Genomic DNA, 23,310 nt, shown 5'->3' with positions numbered 1-23,310 from the left:
GCAGGGCTTTCTCCTATAGAGCTCAATTTTTATGGAACGGTCTGCCTACCCATGTCAGAGACGCAAACTCGGTCTCAACCTTTAAGTCTTTACTGAAGACTCATCTCTTCAGTGGGTCATATGATTGAGTGTAGTCTGGCCCAGGAGTGGGAAGGTGAACGGAAAGGCTCTGGAGCAACGAACCGCCCTTGCTGTCTCTGCCTGGCCGGTTCCCCTCTTTCCACTGGGATTCTCTGCCTCTAACCCTATTACAGGGGCTGAGTCACTGGCTTGCTGGGGCTCTCTCATGCCGTCCCTGGAGGGGGTGCGTCACCTGAGTGGGTTGATTCACTGTTGTGGTCATCCTGTCTGGGTTGGCGCCCCCCCCCTTGGGTTGTGCCGTGGCGGAGATCTTTGTGGGCTATACTCAGCCTTGTCTCAGGATGGTAAGTTGGTGGTTGAAGATATCCCTCTAGTGGTGTGGGGGCTGTGCTTTGGCAAAGTGGGTGGGGTTATATCCTTCCTGTTTGGCCCTGTCCGGGGGTGTCCTCGGATGGGGCCACAGTGTCTCCTGACCCCTCCTGTCTCAGCCTCCAGTATTTATGCTGCAGTAGTTTATGTGTCGGGGGGCTGGGGTCAGTTTGTTATATCTGGAGTACTTCTCCTGTCCTATTCGGTGTCCTGTGTGAATCTAAGTGTGCGTTCTCTAATTCTCTCCTTCTCTCTTTCTTTCTCTCTCTCGGAGGACCTGAGCCCTAGGACCATGCCCCAGGACTACCTGACATGATGACTCCTTGCTGTCCCCAGTCCACCTGGCCATGCTGCTGTTCCAGTTTCAACTGACCTGAGCCCTAGGACCATGCCCCAGGACTACCTGACATGATGACTCCTTGCTGTCCCCAGTCTACCTGGCCATGCTGCTGCTCCAGTTTCAACTTCCACCTGACTGTGCTGCTGCTCTAGTTTCAACTGTTCTGCCTTATTATTATTCGACCATGCTGGTCATTTATGAACATTGAACATCTTGGCCATGTTCTGTTATAATCTCCACCCGGCACAGCCAGAAGAGGACTGGCCACCCCACATAGCCTGGTTCCTCTCTAGGTTTCTTCCTAGGTATTGGCCTTTCTAGGGAGTTTTTCCTAGCCACCGTGCTTCTACACCTGCATTGCTTGCTGTTTGGGGTTTTAGGCTGGGTTTCTGTACAGCACTTTGAGATATCAGCTGATGTACGAAGGGCTATATAAATAAATTTGATTTGATTTGATTTGATTTGGGGGAGCACCGGCCTGTCTGAAACAGAGGAGACAGCAGAGGAGGTGTGGGGAACCACCGTCCTGTCTGAAACAGAGGAGACAGCAGAGGAGGTGTGGGGGACCACCGACCAGTCTGAATCAGAGGAGACAGCAGAGGAGGTGTGGGGAACCACCGTCCTGTCTGAATCAGAGGAGACAGCAGAGGAGGTGTGGGGGACCACCGACCAGTCTGAATCAGAGGAGACAGCAGAGGAGGTCTGAGGGACCACCGGCCAGTCTGAATCAGAGGAGACAGCAGAGGAGGTGTGGGGGACCACCGACCAGTCTGAATCAGAGGAGACAGCAGAGGAGGTCTGAGGGACCACCGGCCAGTCTGAATCAGAGGAGACAGCAGAGGAGGTGTGGGGGACCACCGACCAGTCTGAATCAGAGGAGACAGCAGAGGAGGTGTGGGGGACCAACGGCCAGTCTGAATCAGAGGAGACAGCAGAAGAGGTGTGGGGGACCACCGGCCAGTCTGAATCAGAGGAGACAGCAGCAGAAGAGGTGTGGGGGAGCACCGGCCTGTCTGAATCAGAGGAGACAGCAGAGGAGGTGTGGGGAACCACCGACCAGTCTGAATCAGAGGAGACAGCAGAGGAGGTCTGAGGGACCACCGGCCAGTCTGAATCAGAGGAGACAGCAGAGGAGGTGTGGGGGACCACCGACCAGTCTGAATCAGAGGAGACAGCAGAGGAGGTGTGGGGGACCAACGGCCAGTCTGAATCAGAGGAGACAGCAGAGGAGGTCTGAGGGACCACCGGCCAGTCTGAATCAGAGGAGACAGCAGAAGAAGTGTGGGGGACCACCGGGCAGTCTGAATCAGAGGAGACAGCAGCAGAAGAGGTGTGGGGGAGCACCGGCCTGTCTGAATCAGAGGAGACAGCAGAGGAGGTGTGGGGAACCACCGTCCTGTCTGAATCAGAGGAGACAGCAGAGGAGGTGTGGGGGACCACCGACCAGTCTGAATCAGAGGAGACAGCAGAGGAGGTCTGAGGGACCACCGGCCAGTCTGAATCAGAGGAGACAGCAGAGGAGGTGTGGGGGACCAACAGCCAGTCTGAATCAGAGGAGACAGCAGAAGAGGTGTGGGGGACCACCGGCCAGTCTGAATCAGAGGAGACAGCAGCAGAAGAGGTGTGGGGGAGCACCGGCCTGTCTGAATCAGAGGAGACAGCAGAGGAGGTGTGGGGAACCACCGACCAGTCTGAATCAGAGGAGACAGCAGAGGAGGTCTGAGGGACCACCGGCCAGTCTGAATCAGAGGAGACAGCAGAGGAGGTGTGGGGGACCACCGACCAGTCTGAATCAGAGGAGACAGCAGAGGAGGTGTGGGGGACCAACGGCCAGTCTGAATCAGAGGAGACAGCAGAAGAGGTGTGGGGGACCACCGGCCAGTCTGAATCAGAGGAGACAGCAGCAGAAGAGGTGTGGGGGAGCACCGGCCTGTCTGAATCAGAGGAGACAGCAGAAGAGGTGTGGGGAACCACCGTCCTGTCTGAATCAGAGGAAACAGGCATGATGATGATGATGATTCAGTGTACTGTCACAGTGTATATCCTAAACCTCATTATTGATGGGATTCCAGTTCAGGTTCAATCCAATGTTTTTCTATTACAGAACCCTTCAGGAATTGACTGGGTGGATGTCTGAGTAGATGTCTATTAAAATGGACCAATTCCATATGAACTTAAATTGACAGGAATATAAATGGATTTGATCCCAATCGATGCTGTGCTTGTTACTGTGTCCCATTAGGTAGCAATCGAAGGTGTTATAATCTGGGGTCTTATTCATCGGGGCACACCGTAGCAAAAGGGAAAACAGAAAATATATAGTTTCTTACTGGACCGAACTAGTCCATTTTCTTCTGTTTGTTGCGTAATAAATAGGACCATGTTCTCACCAGAAGACTAGGTAGTTTAGAATTGGTCCTAATGATAAATCTGTTGTTGTTTCCCCTATTGGGGAGTAATAGAAAGTGTAATCCAGCTCAAATCTGGTTCTTCTCACCCATAGACGAGGTCGTTGTTCTCCCAACGGTATCTCATCCCCAGGACAAACTTCTGCCAGAGGTGAGCCACGGCCCGGACCCCTCCACGGTAGAAGTTGCCTACTGAACACAGCCCTGGAGTGCAGTGTGACACAGTGACTACTGAACACAGCCCTGGAGTGCAGTGTGTCTGACACAGTGACTACTGAACACAGTCATGGAGTGCAGTGTGACACAGTGACTACTGAACACAGCCCTGGAGTGCAGTGTGACACAGTGACTACTGAACACAGCCCTGGAGTGCAGTGTGACACAGTGACTACTGAACACAGCCCTGGAGTGCAGTGTGACACAGTGACTACTGAACACAGCCCTGGAGTGCAGTGTGACACAGTGATAGTGTGGTAAAGCACAGACAGCAGACCTACATAGTCGTCAGAATCCTTCCCTTCTGGTTCCCCGTCGGTGTGTGATGGAGCAGCCTTTCTCTCGCTGTTCTCTGATGACTGTTTACCTTTGGCTGCGTCTGGGAAGAGATACTGACACCATACACACACAAATATAAGCGTACATACTCTCGTACATGGGAACATCCATTTCCTTACCTTGACACAAAACATCTCTGAAGGAACAATCCTGCTACGAACCGAGTGTCTGATTTGAATGTTTTATTTAACAACTGTCTGACTTACCACTGAGCCTCTAACACAGGGTTTCCTAAACTCGGTCCTACCCTAGCGCTACACAATACAGGGTATCCTGTGTCCTACCCTAGCGCTACACAATACAGGGTATCCTGTGTCCTACCCTAGCGCTACACAATACAGGGTATCCTGTGTCCTACCCTAGCGCTACACAATACAGGGTATCCTGTGTCCTACCCTAGCGCTACACAATACAGGGTATCCTGTGTCCTACCCTAGCGCTACACAATACAGGGTATCCTGTGTCCTACCCTAGCGCTACACAATACAGGGTATCCTGTGTCCTACCCTAGCGCTACACAATACAGGGTATCCTGTGTCCTACCCTAGCGCTACACAATACAGGGTATCCTGTGTCCTACCCTAGCGCTACACAATACAGGGTATCCTGTGTCCTACCCTAGCGCTACACAATACAGGGTATCCTGTGTCCTACCCTAGCGCTACACAATACAGGGTATCCTGTGTCCTACCCTAGCGCTACACAATACAGGGTATCCTGTGTCCTACCCTAGCGCTACACAATACAGGGTATCCTGTGTCCTACCCTAGCGCTACACAATACAGGGTATCCTGTGTCCTACCCTAGCGCTACACAATACAGGGTATCCTGTGTCCTACCCTAGCGCTACACAATACAGGGTATCCTGTGTCCTACCCTAGCGCTACACAATACAGGGTATCCTGTGTCCTACCCTAGCGCTACACAATACAGGGTATCCTGTGTCCTACCCTAGCGCTACACAATACAGGGTATCCTGTGTCCTACCCTAGCACTACACAATACAGGGTATCCTGTGTCATACCCTAGCACTACACAATACAGGGTATCCTGTGTCATACCCTAGCACAACACAATACAGGGTATCCTGTGTCATACCCTAGCACTACACAATACAGGGTATCCTGTGTCCTACCCTAGCACTACACAATACAGGGTATCCTGTGTCCTACCCTAGCACTACACAATACAGGGTATCCTGTGTCCTACCCTAGCACTACACAATACAGGGTATCCTGTGTCATACCCTAGCACTACACAATACAGGGTATCCTGTGTCCTACCCTAACACTACACAATACAGGGTATCCTGTGTCATACCCTAACACTACACAATACAGGGTATCCTGTGTCCTTCCCTAGCACTACACAAAGCTTGATGATGTTGATATTTGAAGCAGCTGTGTAGTGCTAGGGTAAACAACAAAACGTGCGCTGGGGGGGGGGGGCAGGTCTAGGCCAATGGCAGTGTGAGCAAGTAGGGAATAAGGTACTGCTTGAGCAATGGCTTCACGGCTGATCAAGAAGCTGTTCACACAGCAGGGCCAGTAACTGAGGAGTCTGGCTGAAGACTCTCCTGCTCTCCTCTTGTGTAGTACAATGTCAGCCAGCCTAAATCACCATATGCCTTTAGAAGGTAAGAGTGTGTGTGTGTCTGTGTGTCCGTTGTCATGCCTGCTCTCTCTCACCAGCGGTATAGAGTTGAGCACGTCATTTCTGAGCGGTGATTCGTCAATGCGGCGGTGGCGGCGTTAGCGTTAGCGGGCGCTGTGCACCATGTTGGAGACAGACAGCTTGGGGATGGGCACGGCTGTGGGCTCCGTCAGTTTAGACAGGGCTGATGTCGTCTAATGAGGAGAGAGTGGAGGGGGAGGGACAGAGAAGCCATTCACAGGGAGGGTGTGAGGGTGGGCTCTGACTGAGAAGAGAGCGCAATTCTCCCTTCACAAGCAAACAACAAGCCAAGAGTCCAGAGTGGCTTCTACTTCCCATCATCTGCACTGACGTCTGCACAAATCCCCCTAGAGAATACACCATATTGGTGTCCACATCACCAACAAACTAACATGGTCCGTGCACACCAAGACAGTCGTGAAGCGGGCACAACAAAACATATTCCCCCTCAGGAGACTGAACATATTTGGCATGGGTCCTCAGATCCTCAAAAGGTTCTACATCTGCACCATCGAGAGCATCCTGGTTGCATCACTGCCTGGTATGGCAACTGTTCGGCCTCCGACCACAAGGCACTACAGAGGGTAGTGCGCACAGCCCAGTACATCACTGGGGCCAAGCTTCCTGCCATCCAGGGCCTCTATACCAGGCGGTGTCAGAGGAAGGCTCTAAACATTGTCAAAGTCTCCAGCCACCCTAGTCATAGACTGTTCTCTCTGCTACCGCAAGGCAAGCAGTACCGGAGCGCCAAGTCTTGGTCCAAGAGGCTTCTAAACAGCTTCTACCCCCAAGCCATAAGACTCCTGAACATCTAATCAAATGGCTACCCAGACTATTTGCATTGCCCCTCCCACCCTTTTACACCACTGCTACTCTCTGTTGTTATCATCTATGCATAGTAAATTTAATAACTCTACCTACATGTACATATTACCTCAATTACCTCGACTAATCAGTGACCCCGCACATTGACTCTGTACATAGCCTCGCTATTGTTATTTTACTGCTGCTCTTTAATTACTTGTTACCTTTATTTCTTATTCATATTTTTTTAAACTGCATTGTTGGTTAGGGGCTCGTACGTAAGCATTTCACTGTAAGGTCTACACCTGTTGTATTCAGCATCTCACTGTAAGGTCTACACCTGTTGTATTCAGCATCTCACTGTAAGGTCTACACCTGTTGTATTCAGCGCATGTTACGAATAAAATGTTATATTGGAAAATTAAAGAAAGAGATGTTAAGACTATTGAGATACACCCCAGTAGCCATAGAACACATGACCTACCTTCCTCCTCAAATGGACCTCTTCCCAGAATCTCCTCTGACTCCTTCTTGGAGCACAGCTTAAAGAACTCTGTCAGGAAGTCACCTGGGATGGAGAAGATGAGATCATCACTAGTTACCATAGCCACAAAGTCATAAAACCCACTTATTTCTACAATTTATTTTCTTAAAATGTGATTTTAAACCTACTCCTAACCTAAACCCCTAACCTTAACCAAACTGCTAACCGTTTGCCTAACCCTAACCTTAAAGATGCACTATGCAAGACATTTTTACTTCCATACATTTTTAAGATATAGCCAATTTTGACTTTGTGGCTGTGGTAGCAAGTGACAACCAGAAGATGACGTTTATTTCAAATTCAAAAAGCTTTTTTTTGTCCATCAAATTTGACATTGAGTGAGTCAACATCTGAGTGAGTCAACATCTGAGTGAGTCAACATCTGAGTGAGTCAACATCTGAGTGAGTCAACATCTGAGTGAGTCAACATCTGAGTGAGTCAACATCTGAGTGAGTCAACATCTGAGTGAGTCAACATCTGAGTGAGTCAACATCTGAGTGAGTCAACATCTGAGTGAGTCAACATCTGAGTGAGTCAACATCTGAGTGAGCCTTTGGAACTCCCTTTATATACATCTGATGGATGAGGGAGCATTTTAAACCACGTTACATGGACATTCATAATATTCTATAGGATTTCTATAATGTAGGATCAGTATTTCTGTGAGGGGGGTCTAACTAACCGAGCAAGCACGTGGGGTTGTCTGTGCTCCTGACTCGGACTGACAAATGAGGGGCCTGGAGTGGGTCCAGGTCACAGTGAGGTCACACAGAGAGCACATAAGGTCAGACCACACAGGGGAGGGAGGTAAACTGGCCCTGGATCAGATCAGTGGTTCACATTTACCATTAGAGTAAAGATTAGGCCTGAATATAGGCTATTAAACATGGGGCACTGACGGGAAGAGAAGATTCATTTGTTATTGTGGTTTACTTTACAACCAGATATTGACCTGGTGTTCATTTAGAGACTATATAGTGGAAAGTAATTACCTGATAATTATCTATTGACTTTTTGCTTTATTTTGGATCCTTGAAATAAGAACCACTGAGTATCAGTTGCCATATAATATCTATTACCCAGTCAGCCAGTCAGTCAGTCAGGGAGGATACCATTTCAGTTGACAAGTTGACCCGAGGCAAGTCACATCTTCTCTAAAACCCCAAAATATTACATCTAACATTTCTACCCCAGAACGCCCTAAGGGGATTCACCAATAAATACAACCAGCAAAATAAACCCCAAAACAGTCCTTGAAAGAGGACCATCTTGTTTTTGACAGGCTAATCTAAATGTTTCTGCATCCAGGTGCAGAAATCTCTGATTCCCTTCAAAGAAACTCTTTATACAATGGAGCTCAAGCGCATTTAGGACGGAGGGACTTGAAGAAAAACACCGTTAATATGAAGCGATGGCTCACTGAGCACCATTTCATCACTAAACTGAAAAGCGTAAAATCATTCAGCATGAATTAATTTCAGCTTTAATGCAGTTGAACGAGCGAGCGGTGTTGCTGGGGCTGAGGTACTTGTTATATCCTCTCCCACACACCTCCTCCACAATCGCCCTCTCAACACCTACACTGTCTGGCACACAGGATATTAATATGGGGAACAACCTTTCAGTGTTCCAAAGGTATGGAGAAGTTGTTTTACTGACCTGGATGTTCTTTCTTTCTCTTCATCTACCTCAATGCTCACTTGCTTTATAAGCTCAACCAGGAGGGTGATTCTATTTATTGAAAATGACACCTCTATATTTGCTGTCATTTGGTAAGAGGACAAACAATGTTTTTGATAGATCGTATCTCAGGCTGTTAAGATGTTCCATCAATGTGTGTCAACCAGCAGGTCAGAGGGGAGGGAGGGAGTGTGGTGGTTGACACTCACGAGTACACATCGTTATCCCCACTTCTGTCAGGTGGGGCCAGGTGGTCAATAGGTGAAGCTCACAGACAACAATGAAAGAAAATACCATTTTGTTTGTTTTGCTTTATATACGTCTCACTATAAGCTACAGTTTGGTCAATAATGAATTAAAGGCTCATGCCAAAGACGTCAAGAATACACGTGAACAATGAGATAAATCTCTCTAAATCAAGCATGCTTTGACATGTCGTCATGGCTACATCAGTCCAACCTGATTGGATCCTCACACGCTCTGAACGGCAGCTTCCCAAACTCCACCCCTCACACCTCCCCTCTGAGGAGACCGTCGAAGTCTGGAGGCAACGGGAAAAAACACACACAAAAAACACACTTTCACCTTTTACAGTTCAATCATGACTTTGATTCAACTCCAAATACTTTCACTTAGAGGAAACTGTGAACACTTCCTATGCTTTTTCATCCTCAATGCCTTGAAGGCAGGCAAATTCATAACAGTACAAACTAAAGGACCAAATATACTCTTGTGTCAAATATAAAAACCTCAAATTGACCCTCCACCCACTGCCATTCCTCTCAGGTCCCATTCAAGAGGAGCAGAAATATTGTCAGTTTGTGTGAGCCGTTTAAAAAGCTCTCTGACCTCCGACCTTGTACCGCCTTCCCTGCACCACTCAAAGACTCAAGCATCTATTTGCAACACTAAAATGTACCCCGGAGAGCAGCACTTAATATAACTGTGGGAAGAACCATCCACTATTGAATTTGGAGCAAAGAGAGAGTGAGTGGATTATATCAGTTTGCTAAAATGTTGGTCACGAGTACGTAGGCGTTGAACGACCAAAGCTTCCAAAACGCCCTGTGGACTAGCCTAGTGGGGTACGAAATTATTGACACCCTTGATAATGATGACTGTATAAACTGAATAATTCAAATACTGAACTATAATGTATGCTATTTTGCTTTCACCGGTCCTGGGGCCCTTGTCAACAGCGTCATTGAAATTTACAGAGTACCAGGACATTTTAGCCGAAAACCTGGTTGCCTCGGCCAGGAGGCTAAAATTGGCCGCAAGTGGATCTTCCAGCAAGACAATAACCCCAAACTCACATCAAAACCCACAAAGAAATGGTTAATTGACCACAAAATAACATATTTTGCAATGGCCATCATTAAAAAAAACCTGTGGTTTGAATTGAGGAGGGCCGTCCATAAGGGCAGACGAATGATATCAGGCATCTGGAAGGATTATGTAAGGAGGAATGGTCTAAGATCCCTCCCAATGTGTTCTCCAACTCATTAAACATTTGAGAAAAAGGCTCAGTGCCATTTTCCTTGCAAGGTGAGCTATTGAAAGGTATTGAAAACAGGGGTGTCAATCATTTTGACCCCTCGCTTGTTGAGAGAGAAAAAGTATTATTTGTAATTGTATTAATATGCAATTATATAAATTTTCACTTTTTTTTTGCATACAATATAGGTCAGTAGTTTTATGATTTATTTTATTCGGTCATTTTTTCTCATCTTTATGAAGAGTGTCAATAACTTCAGACCCCAATGTATGTCTAGCACCTTTTAGATTTCTGACTTGATATATCAGTTGCCCTCCAAACTCATTCCTGTTTCATATTTTGTGGTTTTACTGAACAGATAGGGATGTGGTTTTACTGAACAGATAGGATGTGGTTTTACTGAACAGATAGGGATGTGGTTTTACTGAACAGATAGGATGTGGTTTTACTGAACAGATAGGATGTGGTTTTACTGAACATATAGGATGTGGTTTTACTGAACATATAGGATGTGGTTTTACTGAACAGATAGGATGTGGTTTTACTGAACAGATAGGATGTGGTTTTACTGAACAGATAGGATGTGGTTTTACTGAACAGATAGGATGTGGTTTTATAAAAGCAGACAGGAAAGGTAGGAGGAGTGCGACTGGGCTCGATTCAAACCCACATCGACGCTGGTATATAAGTGTGCCGGAGTTAGCGGCACGAATAACTAGACACATTCCTTCCTGTTTCGTGGGCTGAGTGGTTGTTGTGTGTACCTGGGGGCAGCTGAGGCCAGGAGTACTGCTGCCAGTCCTGCAGGACGTACGTGAAGCGGATAGCGGTGTTGATGGGAGGAAGAGGAGACAGGGGACAGACCTGAAGAACAACAGAGGAAATAGAAACATAAATAGAGACAAGGTTATGTAATATCTTGTGCTATCCATCATATCTAGCAGGGGGCTGGGTACCCAGACAAAGGTTCAGCCTAGTGCTGGACAACAACAAAAAAGAGGCCCAATGAAGATTCGCCATTGAAAGTGAATCTTAGTCAAACACTAGGCTTACTCTCATTCGGGGAAACTTGACCTACAGTTAGTCTGGGGTGACCCATGTGAAAGAGCTAAAAGGTTCATGTTAGGCTTGAAGTCAATTAGACCAGGTCCTTCCATACTCACCGTCTTGGACTTAAAGATGTCCAGCAGGCCTGAGAGGTGGTTGTATTGTCTGGGCACCTTGCGGAGGTGGACCATCTCAGGGTCTGTACGCATCCCCGGTCCCTGGCACTCCCCACGGTACATCCTCCTCCACTTCTGCTGGACCTGAACAAACATCGGCACCTGGCTGTACGGCATCCACAGGGGAAATAGAGGACTTTTAAAAAGGGTAGGTCACTTCAAACGTTGATGTTTTGTGGGAGAGCAGCCACACGTTGAAATCCTGTGGCTACTGTAACTACTCTCTGTTCTTGTGTCAAGATGAGTTAGTCACATGCCATCGGCAGTTAAGATCCAGCTATAGAAATATTTCCGATTTGACTAATCTTTCAATTGGTTTGGGATTGAGGCATACATTTGGACCTGCACAACAGATGACGTTTGATTTTAAAGTGATCCCTTTAACTTTAGAGACATGCCAGGAATCTCTGGTATCAATGTGGAAGAGCAGCCACAGGACTGAAATCCTGTAACTCCCTCCACAACCCTATTCTACCACCACAGCTACACAGCAGCACCTGGTGCACAGTAGAAGAACTACAGACAAAACATACGCCACCTAGTGGATTGAACAAGTAAATCATTTAATAATAAGCTTTGTTCCATATTTTACATTTACGTTAGTCATTTAGCAGACGCTCTTATGCAGAGCGACTTTCAGTAATGAGTACATACATTTTCATACTTGTTTCCACCCACATACTGACCTTGAATATTATTCTATTCAAAAGTATGTCATACTTTCTCTAATTTGAAGTCACAAAACAACATTATTTGTAATAACTGATACATGCATCAGTGACAGAACACGTGCTCATGAAGCTATGTGCTCATGAAGTTACGTGCTGATGATCTGATACATGCTTCCTCTTACTCTAACCATGTGTTGTTTAATGTCTCTCTGCCACACAGTAAACTCCCAGAGAGACAGTGAGACCAGATGACCTTGCTACAGAGACAGAGCTACAGATCTACTGCTACCATCTTCCATTCAGCCCAGTGTTGCCATGGATACCAGCTGACCTACCGCAATACGTGATGCCACGGAGGGCTGTACTCACTTCCCACAGTGTTGCTATTTTAAAACATGGCTTGTGACATTATATAGAAACACACACAAAGAGAATGTTGCAACTAGCTGTGTGAATGTGTAGGAACCTCAGCATAGATTCATGATTAGCTATAGGACACATTGGCAGTATCAGCTCTTCTTTAATTTGTCAAAGCAAATTCTGTAACAAATTTGAACTTGATTTTCCAAAAGAACATAAACAGTTGCTGTATAACTGTGACTTATAGCAGTTACTGTTCCCAAAGAGACAGGAATATAATATCAGCTGAATACAGTATTCACTGTTGCTACGGTCACCTACCAGTCTGCATTGGCCAGAGAGATGAAGCTACGGTCACCTACCAGTCTGCATTGGCCAGAGAGATGGAGCTACGGTCACCTACCAGCCTGTGTTGGCCAGAGAGATGGAGCTACGGTCACCTATCAGCCTGTGTTGGCCAGAGAGATGGAGCTACGGTCACCTAGCAGCCTGTGTTGGCCAGAGAGATGGAGCTACGGTCACCTACCAGTCTGCATTGGCCAGAGAGATGGAGCTACTGTCACCTACCAGCCTGTGTTGGCCAGAGAGATGGAGCTACTGTCACCTACCAGTTGTGTTGGCCAGAGAGATGGAGCTACGGTCACCTAGCAGCCTGTGTTGGCCAGAGAGATGGAGCTACGGTCACCTACCAGTCTGCATTGGCCAGAGAGATGGAGCTACTGTCACCTACCAGCCTGTGTTGGCCAGAGAGATGGAGCTACTGTCACCTACCAGCCTGTGTTGGCCAGAGAGATGGAGCTACTGTCACCTACCAGTTGTGTTGGCCAGAGAGATGGAGCTACGGTCACCTACCAGTCTGTGTTGGCCAGAGAGATGGAGCTACGGTCACCTACCAGTCTGTGTTGGCCAGAGAGATGGAGCTACGGTCACCTACCAGTCTGTGTTGGCCAGAGAGATGGAGCTACGGTCACCTACCAGTCTGTGTTGGCCAGAGAGATGGAGCTACTGTCACCTACCAGCCTGTGTTGGCCAGAGAGATGGAGACAGAGCTGAGGAGCAGGTTGCACTTGGACTCACTGATGACTGCCTCCCAGTTGGCCCCAGGGGAGATGACCACAAACTCACGCATGCCATACCTGCAAACACAGACTGGATACTTAAAATGTGCAATATGCAGAAATCTCTGCCATTTCCAAGTTGCAAAAATTCGAATAGTTTGCCTCATGTCAGTTTATGTGACAAAACAAGCAGTCATTGTGTAGAGAATCATTGTACCATCTAAACCACTGTGAAATATATTTCCAGAACCAAAAATGTTGTATTTTCAGCTGTTTGAAGCTGGTGTCCCAAATGAAAGTAAAAGGTAGAAAAACTAAACTGGAAATTGGGAAGCATAAAAGCAGGACACATACAGTGAGCTCCTAAAGTAATGGGACAGTGACACATGTGTTGTTGTTTTGGCTCTGTACTACAGCACTTTGGATTTGAAATGATACAATGACTATGATGTTAAAGTGCAGACTGACAGCTTTAATGTGAGGGTATTTTCATTCATATCAGGTGAACCGTTTACAAATTACAGCACATTGTACATAGACTGTCCGCTTTTGAGGACCAAAGGTATTGGAACAAATTCCCTTATATGTGAATTAAAGTAGTAAAAAGTTGTGTATTTGGTCTCATATTCATAGCATGCAATGACTACATCAAACTTGTGACATACAATTTTGTTGGATGCATTTGCTGTTTGTTTTGTATTGTGTTTCAGATTATTTTGTGACCAATAGAAATGAATATTAAAGAACGTATTGTGTCATTTTGGAGACACTTTTATTGTAAATAAGAATAGAATACATTTCTAAACACTACTACATTAACGTGGTGCTAACATGATTACGGATAATCCTGAATGAATCGTGAATAATGAGTGAGAAAGTTAGACGCACAAATATCATACCTCCCAAAAATGCCAACCTCCCATGTTATTGTAATGGTGAGAGGTAGCATGTCTTGGGAGTATGCTATTTGTACGTTTGTAACTTTCTCACTCATCATCATTATTCACGATTCATTCAGGATGATCCGGAATCATGGTAGCATTCGCATTAATGTAGAAGTGTTTAGAAAACATATTCTATCCTTATTTACAATAAAAGTGACTCATAAATGACACAATACATTATTTACCATTGATTTCTATTGGACACAAAGTAATCTGAAACACAACCAAAACAAACAGCAAATGAATCCAACAAATGTGTAGAGTCACGAGCTTGATGTAGTCATTGAGTGCTATGAATATGGGACCAAATACCTCACTTTTTACTACACGTGAATTTGTCCGAATACTTTTGATCCCCTATCATTATGGATGAAAATACCCTCAAATTAAAGCTGACAGTCTGCACCTTAACCGCAGTCATTGTATCATTACAAATGCAAAGTGTTGGAGTACAGACACAAAAAAACAACAACATAAAATATAACTGTCCCAATACTTTTGGAGCTCACTGAAGAACAGATCTAATGCTTCCTAGGTTTAGAATGACACGTACATAACTCACATTTCTATGTGAATATGGTCAGGTAGCCCAAAAATGACATATTGCTGCTTTAAAATGAGAGCAGACAGCTACTACACCATCTATCAAGTCAGGTCAAACTACAACCTCTATAATATACATTGTAAAACACAGCAGACAGATTTGGTGTTAACAAATATCAATAGCAGTAGTGAATGTCTGTCTTGAGACATTTTAATACCCATCTTAACATAAAGATTTGTGGTAAAGGTTAGAGGTTAGGGAGAGGAGACCTGGATTACTGTACTCATTAGGGATGCACGATATATCGGTAAGCATATCGAAATAGGTCGATATTAGCAAAAATGCCAACATCGGCCCAATGTCTAGCGTTTAACGCCGATGTGCAAAACCGATGTCAAAGCTGACGTGCGTAAGTTTATAAAGGAAGGTAGATGAAGTAATGACGCCACGGAAATATACAGCACTACACAGAACACAAGCTAAACAAGTTCAAGTCGAGCAGTCATTTGAAAGAGCAAGACAACTCAAAGGCGAAACCCATTAACGCCAAGATAATGGAATTCATTGCCCTTGACAATCAACCATTCTCTGTCGTGGATGATGACTTTCGCTGACTGGTTGAGCACCTCGAGCCCCACTACACACTACCAAGTAGGTGCTATTTTTCAGATGTTGCCCTACCAGAGTTACACAGTATTGTTGAAACACACATCCATGAGCTACTTGCTATGGGCATCACTGCTATTAGCTTCACGGCTGACATTTGGACCAGCGATGTCAGCCCAGTGAGCATGGTGAGTCTGACAGCACAGTGGGTCGACGAGGATTTGTACTGAGGAAAGCCGTATTGCTCAAGAATGTGCTGGTTCTCATACCGCTGCTGCCATTTCAAATGGCATATGAGAACATGCTTGAAACATGAACACCCTCCTAGCCCCATTCGAAGAACTGACACGAAAAATAAGCTCATCAACTGCGTCTGCAGCAGACATGATACCCTCTGTCATGGCATTGAAACACCTGCTCCGTAAAACTGCCGTTTTCAAGGAGCGGGACACTAATCTGGACACGTATAAGAAATCCTGCTATGCCCTCAGACAAACCATCAAACAAGCAAAGTGTCAATACAGGTTTAAGATTGAATCCTACTACATCGGCTCTGACCTTCTTCGGATGTGGCAGGGCTTGAAAACGATTACAGACTACAAAGGGACAACCAGACGCGAGCTGCCCAGTGACACAAGCCTAGCAGACGAGCTGAATGCCTTTTATGCTCACTTCGAGGTAAGCAAAACTGAAGCATGCACGATAGCACCAGCTCTTCTGGATGACTGTGTGATCACACTCTCGGTAGCCGATGTGAGCAAGACCTTTAACATTCACAAAGACCTTCAACATTCACAAAGCCACAGGGACAGATGGATTACCAGGACGTGTACTCAAAGCATGCTCGGACCAACTGGCAAGTGTCTTCACTGACATTTTGAACATCTCCCTGACTGAGTCTGTAATACCAACATGTTTCAAGCAGACCCCCATAGTCCCTGTGCCCAAGGAAGCAAAGGTAACCTGCCTAAATGATTACTGTCCCGTAGCACTCACGTCAGTAGCCATGAATCTTTGAAAGGCTGGTAATGGCTCACATCAACAGCATCCTCAAGACACACTCCAATTCGCATACTGCCCCAACAGATCCACAGATGACCCAATCTTAATCGCACTCCACACTGCCCTTTCCCATCTGGACAAAAGGAACACCTATATGAGAATGCTGTTCATTGACAACAGCTCAGTGTTCAACACCATAGTGCCCACGAAGCACATCACTAAGCAAAGGACCCTGGGACTAAACACCTCCCTCTGCAACTGGATCCTGGACTTCCTGACGGGCCGACCCCAGATGGTAAGGATAGGCAACAACACGTCTTCCACTCTGATCCTCAACACTGGGGACCCTCAGGGGTGTGTACTTAGTCCCCTCCTGTACTCCCTGTTCACCCACGACTGAATGGCCAAACACAATTCCAACACCATCCTTAAATTTGCTGACGACACAACAGTGGTAGGCCTGATCACCGACAGCAATGAGACAGCCTATAGGGAGGAGGTCAGAGAACTGGCAGTGTGGTGACAGGAGAACTGGCAGTGTGGTGTCAGGACAACAACCTCTCCCACAATGTGAGCCAGACAAAGGAGCTGATCGTGGACTACAGGAAAAGGCGGGCCGAACAGGCACCCATTAACATCAACGGGACTGTGGTGGAGCGGGTCGAGAGTTAAGTTCCTTGGTGTCCACATCACCAATGATCTATCATGGTCCAAACACACCAAGACAGTCATGAAGAGGGCACAACAAAACCCTTTCCCCCTCAGGAGACTGAAAAGATTTGGCATCGGCCCCCAGAACCTCAAAAAGTTCTACAGCTTCACCTTCGAGAGCATGGTTGCAACAAAGACCCCAGTCACCCAAGTCATAGACTGTTTTCTCTGCTACCACATGGCAAACGGTACCGGAGCGCCTAGTCTAGGACCAAAAGGCTCCTTAACAGCTTCTCCCCCCAAGCCATAAGACTGCTGAACAACTAATCAAATGGCCACCGGACTATTACATTGACACCCCCCCCAACTCCATTTGTTTTGTACACTGCTGCTATTCGCTGTTTATTACCTATGCATAGTCACTTCACTACTACCTACAAATTATCTCTAACCTGTACCCCCGCACACTGACTCAGTACCGGTACCCCCTGTATATAGCCTCCACACTGACTCAGTACCGGTACCCCCTGTATATAGCCTCGTTATTGTTATGTTATTGTGTTACTTTTTACTTTAGTTTATTTGGTAAATGTTTTCTTAACTCTTCTTGAACTGCACTGTTAGTTAAGGGCTTGTAAGTAAGCATTTCATCGTAAGGTCCACACTTGTTGTATTCAGTGCACATGGCAAATAAAGGTACAAGGACCGCTACCACGATGCAGACAAATAAACAGGGTTTACGTGAAATGATACAGACACAGTTGGACAATATGGAAACGGTGGCATTGCACACCAAGAAAGAGAAGTCACGGACGGACAGGGCTTGACATGTATGATGAAATCCTGGATGAGATTGAACAAATGAACAAAGAAACAGCACAGAAAGAAATAGGTTTTACTGGTAATGGGGACATATGTAAATGCCAACAAAATAACTTTTGGGTCAGTGTGTGTGTGTGTTTCAACTACACTGCTCAAAAAAATAAAGGGAACACAAAAATAACACATCCTAGATCTGGATGAATGAAATATTCTTATTAAATAACAAAATCACACAAAAATTATCAATGGAAATCAAATTTATCAACCCATGGAGGTCTAGATTTGGAGTTACACTGAAAATTAAAGTGGAAAACTACACTACAGGCTGATCCAACTTTGATGTAATGTCCTTAAAACAAGTCAAAATGAGGCTCAGTAGTGTGTGTGGCCTCCACATGCCTGTATGACCTCCCTACAACTCATGGGCATGCTCCTGATGAGGTGGCGGATGGTCTCCTGAGGGATCTTCTCCCAGACCTGGACTAAAGCATCCGCCAACTCCTGGACAGTCTGTGGTGCAACGTGGCGGATAGAGCGAGACATGAACTCATGGACATGAACAGATGTGCTCAATTGGAGTCAGGTCTAGGGAACGGGCGGGCCAGTCCATAGCATCAATGCCTTCCTCTTGCAGGAACTGCTGACACACTCCAGCCACATGAGGTCTAGCATTGTCTTGCATTAGGAGGAACCCAGGGCCAACCGCACCAGCATATGGTCTCACAAGGGGTCTGAGGATCTAATCTCGGTACCTAATGGCAGTCAGGCTACCTCTGGTGAGCACATGGAGGGCTGTGCGGCCCCCCCAAAGAAATGCCACCCCACACCATGACTGACCCACCGCCAAACCAGTCATGCTGGAGGATGTTGTACTCCTACGGCCTCCTCCACGTCTCGTGACAGACACAGCAAACCTTCTTGCCACAGCTCGCATTGATGTGCCATCCTGGATGAGCTGCACTACCTGAGCCACTTGTGTGGGTTGTGTGGGTTGTAGACTCCGTCTCATGCTACCACTAGAGTGAAAGCACCGCCAGCATTCAAAAGTGACCAAAACATCAGAAGCATAGGAACTGAGAAGTGGTCTGTGGTCACCACCTGCAGAACCACTCCTTTATTGGGGGTGTCTTGCTAACTACCTATAATTTCCACCTGTTGTCTATTCCATTTGCACAACAGCATGTGAAATGTATTGTCAATCAGTGTTGCTTCCTAAGTGGACAGTTTGATTTCACAGAAGTGTGATTGACTTGGAGTTACATTGTGTTGTTTAAGTGTTCTCTTTATTTTTTTGAGCAGTGTATATTTTGGGCCTGAGAAATAGGCAGTTTCATTTGGGTATGTTTTTCATCCAAACACTGCCCCATACACTCAACAGGTTAATTACTTGTTACTTTTATCTCTTATTCTCATCCGTATTTTTTGAAACTGCACTGTTGGTTAGGGGCAACCTCTTGATCCTACCAATACCGGATCCGGGAGCGTGACTACAGGCTCAGCTCATTACCATAACGCAAAATGCGAAATATTCTTAGAAATATTTAACCTCCACACCTATACAAGTCCAATAGCTCAAATGAAAGATAAACACCTTGTCCATCTACCCAGCAAGTCAGATTTCTAAAATGTTTTACGGCGAAAACACACCACACATTTATATTAGACCACCACCGAAACAAAAGACCTGCGGCGGCCATTTTGTCCCAGAAAATATAAAATTATAAAAGCAGGATTAAAAAATAAATCATTCACTAACCTTTTGAAAATCTTCATCAGATGACAGTAATAGGACATGTTATACAATACATTTGATTTTTTTTCAATAATATGCTATTTATATCCATAAATCTGTTTACAATGACAAGATTTTTGAAAAATGCTACTCAAATGTCCAGAGAAATTATGATAGCTCCGACAGATAACGTCAGATAACAAGCAATACACATGACTAAATATACATGTTCTACATATAGTTACAAAGATACACTTCTTCTTAATGCAACCGCTGTGTTACATTTATTTTTAACGTTACAGTTTGGTTTCAAGTTGTGTGTCTCCATATTAGCATATGCTTACAGCTTCAGCTGAAATGCACCCAAAATGACTTCTGGTCCCGCACTCTTGCGCATCAAACTTCAAAATTACATATTATATGTCGACTAAACTGGTCAAACTAAGTGCAGAATCGAGCATTAGGATGCTTTAATCGTGTAAAACAAAGATCAGCGCGAACAGATAAACCAAAGTCAATTGGTGCTTCATGGAAAAAGTGTCCGGCGTGCGCAATAGAGTGCCTGTATTTCCGCGTGACCCGAATGATTTCACCCTCCAAAGGATGGGGGCGCGCTAGATTCTAACAAAGGACGCGTCATTTGAAAGCAGACATCGCGCTGAACACACAGAAACTATTCCTGGATTCGTAGCTGGTTGGAAAGGGTGGGGGCGATGACGTCAAAGTTGACCCAACTTTGCTGTTGAGAGGAGGGTGTTTGGAAGAAAGGCTGCCCTGGGAGTTCTGCTTTACATACAGACATAATTTAAACGGTTTTAGAAACTTTAGAGTGTTTTCTATTCAATAATAATTATTATATGCATATATTAGCAATTTTGGGAAAAAATATTTTCAGTTTACTATGGGCACGCACTTCCTCCAAGGGGGGCAGTATTCAGCCATAGGATCAAGAGGTTAGGGGCTCGTAAGTAAGCATTTTACTGTAAGGTTGTTGTATTTGGCACGTGACTAATAACATTTCATTTGAACCCTCAAAAGAGCCTCCAAAGCGAGACCACACAGACCTCGAGAGTTCGGTTTGCTTGATTTCCGTGGACCAGTTCTCTTATTTAAGACAATGTGAACGCAAAGCTCCCCAGGTTCACTTGTCATTATTCCAGCATCACACACTAAACTACTGCAGCACTGTTTCCCCTGCTATAACCCCTCACATTGGTGCCACAAAAGGGAGATGATGATGTGCAGTTTCTCTGAATTAAATGTGTGCTGTTTTTGGATATTGATTAGCGATTGTCAAGGGCACACAGACATTCCAAAATGTGTGGAGTTCTTAGTTCCAGTGGGGTGATGAGAGTAGTGTACTATGGTCATTTCACAAGAGTAGTAGGATGGTTTAAAGAGTTCTAGATATTTGAGTCAGGACAGCTAATCAGCTGTACCAGTGATTGTCTGAGACGGGAGTTTTTTTACCTCTCGTGTTGTTATTCAGGATTTGGACCACGGTGGACATGAGCTGCAGCTCGCCATCTCGTTGGTCTAAAGGAAGATGAGTTTATTTCTTCCCCTCGTGTTGAGGTTAAAATTTCCAACCATTTCAAACATGTTGCTCTCGCCTCACGTTTCCTGGTCTGATGTTCATTTCATTACCAAACCTTTTATGCACTCTGGCTGAAAAGGGCGGTTCCATCAGTGTGACACGCTCTCTGACATCATCGTAGCGTGGCTAATTATACACAGATTATAGTGAATAGATTCTCTTATACCTCATAAAGTCAAATTCCTATCTTAACAAAGATACTTTCATTTTTCCCATTCTATATGCACAATGTATTGGATGAAAACTTGACAGATAAACTGGATATACTTTCCAAGTTACAGTATTTTGTCCACCCAGTTTTTAATGACATCACAAAATGAAAAACAATATGGCATTAGTTTTCTATAGCTCCCCACTAACCAGTCCCCATATGCTTATGTTAGAATTATTGTCCCAGTATTCACGTTTGACCGTGTTAGAGTATCGCTGAAGAAAACTTCTGTGAAACAAAGAACATTCCTTGGGTTAAATCCTGGAAGGGGAGAGAGTTTCCTTCTCCTGTAATCTACAACATGGGCGAGAGATTGCCCATTGCCAAGCTGATCTGACCCATTCTGATCCTCACAGGACAGTCATGACTTATTATTATTATATATTTTTTTATACGGATAGCCAGGGGCACACTCCAACACTCAGACATAATTTACAAACAAAACATTTGTGTTTAGTGAGTCCGCCTGATTCGACCAGGGATGTTCTCTTGATAAGTGTGTGAATTGGACCATTTTCCTGTCAAGTACTTTTGGGTGTCAGGTACAATGTTTTCTGCCGGAATGTAGTAAATTAAAAGTTTTAGTTGAGTAACGATAGATACCCAAAGAAAATACTTAAGTAGTACTTTAAAGTATTTTTCTTAAGTACTTTATACCACTGATCTTTAATCAGGTCAACATTCGCAAAGGCCACAGGGTCGGACGGTATTCCTTTGCGCGTTCTCAGAGCTTACGCAGAAAAGCTGGCAGGCATATTCAGGTCAACCTCTCCTTGTCCCAGTCTGTAATCCCCACATTTCAAGCTGACCATCATCATTGCTGTTCCCATGAACTCTAAGGTTTTCTTCCACAATGACTACCGCCCTGTAGCACTCTGTCGTGTCTTTGGCTATGCCGGATTAAGTGATATGACATGCTATTCTATAAAATAATTTCTCCGTAATAAATATTACCTGATTGAGCTAATCATGTAAAAGTAATTAACTAGAGAGTCGGGCACCACAAAATAATATTTATAGAGCTGTTATCTTCCGGATAAACTCTTAAAGACCTAGTAATATTTTACATCAATAGCAGTCAATATTATAAATAAATATTTACTCTGAGCTGCGCTTCGGTAGGTTGGTGGTAGATGGAAGGCCGTGTTGCCCAACCGAGTCCTTTGTCCTTTGAAGAATGTCTCTGCTGGTAAATTGGATACGTTGTAGTAATGTCGTTGTGTGGTAGACGGGAAACTCTGTCTGTTCCTTCCTAACCCTCGTTTGCAGTGGCTGTTGCTAACTCAACAGCTAGGAGGTATCACTTCTGTAGTGAATAAGAGTTCAAAGTTCATACCATTCGCAACCAAAGCTCACGCTGATGTTGGCTTCGTTCTGTAGTTATTCTCTGAACCATTCTGACATCGGATCGTCGTCCTCACGTCCTCGGAACATGGGGTTATATTGTCGTCAAGGGCTTATACAGGAAGGGAGAGGAGGTGTTTGAAAAGTTTTATAGCCCATGTCCCTTCATAAACAGTGAGAATCGCAGAATGGTGAACTTAACTAAACGACGGAGAGTTTTGACTGTGATATTAGATTGCTTCTTGTGTAAATATTTTCTGTCTGGATTTTAATGATTTGTATGATTGAGCAGAGCCCTATCTTATGAAAACCCAAATCTCACATTTTAGAAGCTAAAATCACATTTCATCACATCACGAATAAATTGAATGTGAATCCGTGTGAATCCGATAACTCTGATGTGTAGACTTTCCACTGTAGAGTTTGTCATCTTATCATTGATGAGAATGTCTCAGATGACAACCGAACTGACATCATATTCATCAAGTACCACCGCATAAGTTCAGTTGGTCGGATTACCAGAATATAGTTCATTTCCCCCCACCTTCTGATGTTCCCAGAATCTCTAAGGGTTTTGCAAATGTAACATCA

General features: G+C 45.1%; 1 pseudogene; it reads right to left on the bottom strand.

The window, feature by feature from the left end:
• LOC109870753 (rab3 GTPase-activating protein catalytic subunit-like) overlaps positions 1-13,464 on the bottom strand; it is an 81,355-nt pseudogene extending 67,891 nt beyond the window's left edge.
• Between the last annotated feature and the right edge of the window lie 9,846 nt (positions 13,465-23,310).

Source organism: Oncorhynchus kisutch, linkage group LG26, assembly GCF_002021735.2.
Source record: "Oncorhynchus kisutch isolate 150728-3 linkage group LG26, Okis_V2, whole genome shotgun sequence".
In the NCBI taxonomy this organism is placed as follows: domain Eukaryota; kingdom Metazoa; phylum Chordata; class Actinopteri; order Salmoniformes; family Salmonidae; genus Oncorhynchus; species Oncorhynchus kisutch.
The sequence above is the reverse complement of the archived record's forward strand: the minus strand, read 5'-3'. Positions and strand labels throughout refer to the sequence as shown.